The sequence below is a fragment of the Danio rerio genome, chromosome 5, assembly GCF_052040795.2.
Source record: "Danio rerio strain M-AB ecotype USA chromosome 5, GRCz13ab, whole genome shotgun sequence".
NCBI classification, from domain to species: Eukaryota; Metazoa; Chordata; class Actinopteri; order Cypriniformes; family Danionidae; genus Danio; species Danio rerio.
This window is the reverse complement of record NC_141025.1, coordinates 78,465,001-78,470,000: the sequence shown is the minus strand read 5'-3', so window position 1 is coordinate 78,470,000 and position 5,000 is coordinate 78,465,001. Positions and strand designations below refer to the sequence as shown.

General features: G+C 25.5%; 1 long non-coding RNA gene across 1 annotated transcript in view; it reads left to right on the top strand.

Annotated features, from left to right (window-relative positions):
• LOC141385695 (uncharacterized) overlaps positions 1-2,471 on the top strand; it is a 32,152-nt gene extending 29,681 nt beyond the window's left edge. Inside the window, exon 3 of the long non-coding RNA XR_015492195.1 lies at positions 2,314-2,471. This is a non-coding gene — a long non-coding RNA (uncharacterized LOC141385695). The remainder of the gene's footprint in view (positions 1-2,313) is intronic.
• Positions 2,472-5,000: the final 2,529 nt, after the last annotated feature.

Below are 5,000 nucleotides of genomic sequence, written 5' to 3'. Positions count from 1 at the left end.
AATAAACACATCAATCTATGTGTGTGTGTGTGTGTGTGTGTGTGTGTTATATCCACATACCCATTAATAAGTTAACTATGTTCAGAGAGAGCAGATTGAGTTCCTGCAGTTGTGAAGTGAATGTGGGCTTTAAATAAAGGGACTCTAAAGGATGGAATAAGTGAAGCAGCGAAACAACAAAAGGCCAATTTGTTTTATAAATGACAAGCATATAAAGTGTCATGACTCGGTATAATAGTTCAAGGTTTCCGGCTCGTCTGAAAGATAAAAGTTGATTTGTTATTTTATGGCAGTATAACTCAAGAGAATGGAGCGTTCCTGCCGTCTGCTGGACTTGAGCCTCATACTTACAGAGAACTGGAGGAACTGGAAGCACTTTACTTTCCCCAGAAGAGAAAATATTAGTGCACAATACAGGACAGAAGCGCATGCTCAAATAATATTAGACTAGATATTCTTCAAGACACTTCTATACAGCTTAAAGTGACATTTAAAAGCTTAACTAGGGTAATTAGGGTAAAAAGGCAGGTTAGGGTAATTAGGCAAGTTACTGTATAACTATGGTTTATTCTGAAGACTATAGAAAAAAAAAAAAACATAGCTCTAAAAAAATGGCCTAATAATAATATTGACTTTAATATTATTTATTGACTTCAAAAATTATTTATTTTTGTGTGTATATATGTATATATATATAGTCAGAATTATTAGCCCCCCTTTGAATTTTTTTTTTCTTATTTAAATATTTCCCAAATGATGTTTAACAGATTCAGGAAATTTTCACAGTATGTCTGATAATACTTTTTCTTCTGGAGAAAGTCTTATTTGTTTTATTTCAGCTAGGATAAAAGCAGTTTTAAATTTTTTAAAAAACATTTTAAGGTCAATATTTAAAAAAAAAAAAAACTAAACAGGAGGTTGAGGGTGAATAAATATATATATATATATATATATATATATATATATATATATATATATATATATATATATATATATATATATATATATATATATATATTGTTTTATTTTAATTCATTATTTTATTTATATATATTTTTTTATATATTGTTTATATATTTTACTTTAAGATTTAGTAATTTTGTTGTGTGTTGTGCCATTTGTATTATCTTATAATAAAATAATAATAATAATAATAATAATAAACTTAAAAATTTCGTAATTATTATATTACTTACACAAACACAATAATAATATTACTACTACTACTGCTACTATTGCTAATAATAAAAAATTATTATCATTGTTATCATTAATATTTTATATATAAATAAATTTATTTATTTTATTTATTTTTGTTAATTAATTTAATATATTTATGTTATCTTTTTTTCATTCATTTATTCATTCATTCATTCATTCATTATTTATTCATTAGTTTATTCGTTTATTCATCATCTATCTATCTATTATTTAATTTGTTTTATTATTTTTTTGTTCTTTTGTTCATTTATTCATCCATTCATTCATCATTCATTCATCCATTCATTCATTTATCCATCCATTTATAAATGATTTTGTTTTAACATTCATTCATTCATTTATCCATCCATCCATCCATCCATACATACATACATACATACATCCATCCATCCATCCATCCATCCATCCATCCATCTATTCATTTAATCATTCATTTATGCATTAATTACTCATTAACTCATTAATTTTTTTCATTAATTTATCATTAATTCTTTTATTTGTTCATTTTTTTGTTTATCCGTTCATTTATTCATTCATTTATTAATTCATTCGTTCATTCATTTTTATACGTTTCTTTTTTCTTTCTTTCTTTCTTTCTTTCTTTGGCATATTAGAATCAATGAATACGAGTTGTTACTGTATTCGTCTAGACAACATGACCTGTTTGAACCAAACTGACTAAGCAAATCACCTTCACAATAACACAAACTCTACTTTTATTTTATTTTGTTTTCTTTAATTCATGCTGTTTCCATAGAGACACGTGTGAGAAATAAATCCGTCCTCAGTGAACTCAATTTTTTGAGCTGATTTGATGGTGAGGAAAATTAAAGTGAATCAGTGATTTGTTGATGGCATTATTAAACAGAACCCAAAGAAAGAAAGAAAAACGAAAGGAATGAAAATCTGCTGAGGTTCAGCTCCATTACAGGACATTAATTCTCCATTGACTCCATTGTAATAAATATTATGAAGCCAGTAATGGACTGTGCGGCTCTTTGTGATGAATGCTTTGGCCAGGTTTTCTCTTCATGATTTCTGGCATCTCCAGGAGCTGCTTTTTTTTTATTAATCTTTTTTTTTTTTTTCCAGAAAGCATCTGAATCACCGACTAAGTGCAATCGTTCACAATCCAGACGTATAATACAATGAAAAGGCCCTGATGGATTGCTGTCCTGACCGAATGCCTGCAAAACATTACAAAAGCCTGCAGAAATATTTGAGTATTAATAAAGACATTTATATTGTTATCATTCTGTATTCTCTGCTTCTTTCGTGGCCGCTGCGGTGTGTTCTTGTATGTTTGTGGCAGACGGTATTGTTAAGGAAGAAAACAACATGAAGAGAGCGCAAACCTTTGTTTGGGGAATACAGCAGGACAGAAAGGGTAAATCGTTTTAAAGGACAATCTAGCAAAAAAATGTAAATATGAAGAGGGAAAAGCTTGTAAATCTCTGCCGAGCTTTAAATGAGTTTTCTAGCAAACGCTGCTTGTGGAACAGTGAGGATTAACATTGTATAACCTGCAAAATATTGCATTTATTCATTTACTATACAAAGGTGAGTTAGATTTTATTTATTTATTTATTTATTTATTTATTTATTTATTTATTTATTTATTTATTTATTTATTTATTTGTTTGTTTGTTTGTTTGTTTGTTTGTTTGTTTGATTGTTTATCTATTATATTTATACATTTTTTGTTATTCATTCATTCATTTAATCAGTCATTGGTTTGTTTATTCATTCTTTTATTATTTCAAAGGCCTATTTATTTATAAATTCATTCAGTCATTCATTCACTCATTTATGGGCTCTTTCATTAGTTCATTTGTTTTTTCAATCATTGGTTTTTTTATTTATTTAATAATTTTTTTTTCATTACCTTATTTGTCTATTTTTTATGTATGTGTTTATTCATTCATTTGCTTATGCATTAAATTATGCATCCATCAATCCATTCATTCATTCATTCATTCATTCATTCATCCATCCATCCATCCATCCATCCATGCATTTAATTATTGTTTGTTTGTTTGTTTATTTAATGATTTATTCATTGGCTTTTTTATTTATTTTTTTATGTATGTGTTTATTCATTCATTCATTGGCTTATTCATTCATTCACTCATTCATTCTTCCATCTATCTATCTGACCATCCATCCATCCATCCATCCAATTATTCATTCATTCATTCATTGCCTCTGTCATTCATTCATTGCCTCATTCATCCATCCAAGCATTCAATTATGTATTCAATTATTTATTTATTTATTTATTTATTTATTTATTTATTTATTTATTTATTTATTTATTTATTTATCCATTGACATTTTAAATTCATTCATTGACTTATTTATTTATTCATTGATTTATTAATTTATTCATTCATTCAATCCTCTATTTATTCATTCATTTATTTATTTAAGCCAGAATGTGTTTTCAGCAGTAATAATAACACAACTAAAATTAATCACATTTTATATACTGTTTAAATGAAAAAAAGACATTTTGCATCACAATTTTCATTAATTATTAATCAATTACAGTTTTATTGAATTAATATTAATTTCAATAATTATTTGTTTTATATTATTACATATTTTTTTGGTAGTTTTTATTTTAAAAAAATAATTAAGCCTTTGCAATCTTAAGAATTATATAAAAAAAAAAACACTGAACTTATGTCAATTTATTCCTGTTTATTAATTGCTTTGATAATGTCATTGTATTGACTTATGTAAAGTAAATAAATAAATAAATAAATAAACACTTTCTGTGGTTGTGTTTTCAAAAAGTGTACACACAAACATGTAAATTAGGGTAACATTTAAAATGCTCTAATTTGCATATATTTCAACATAATTAAATAGGATTAATAATTATTTTATCTCTCTCTCTCTCTCTCTCTCTCAAACTTCTTTTCATACTAAAGTAGCCTCAGATAAGTCTGGATTCTTCTTCTGGGTGGTTATTTTACCTACTCGGCAGAGTTCAGTGGACTGGCTCGAAATGAGCATTATAGCACTGAAGTGTAAAAATCCCTGACCTGCAAGGTTAGGCAATATTATTCATGCTAGCATAAAAAATAAAAAAAAATCTCGTTCCATAAATGAAGAGTTGAAAATGCTGGTGCAACCCGCTGATATGAGCCTGAAACATGCAATGTAGCATACACATATTTTAGAAAATATTCAAAAAGATCATAAAGACCAAAGACAAGAACTATGATGATAAATATAGTTTTAAGAACGGCTGTAATTAGCTAAAGTGTAACTTAGACACTATATAAAGACTATTATGTACAAGTAGTTAATTATTTGGTACAACAGGTACATATTTATTAGATATTGGTGTTTGTTTGTTTATTTATTTATTTATTTATTTATTTATTTATTTATTTATTTATTTATTTATTTGTTAATATTTTATTTATTTATTTTGTCAGGTATTTTATTTATTTATATTTATGTATTTATTTGTTTATTTTTGTACTTGTGTATTTATTAATTTATTATTTTGTTTATTTATTTTTGTTTTATTTATTTTATTTTTATTTATTTTTATTTAATTTCATTTCGTTGTTTATTTATTTAATGTATTTATTTATTCATTCATTCATTCATCAAACAACTTGTGATGTTAAAAAATATTATTTCTATTTATTTGTACAGATTTAATTCATATTCTGTATATTGTTTCAAACTATTAAAATGTAATATTACTTATTTTTTTCAAATTACAGAATTGAATTTTTTAACACAAAAAGTTCACAGAG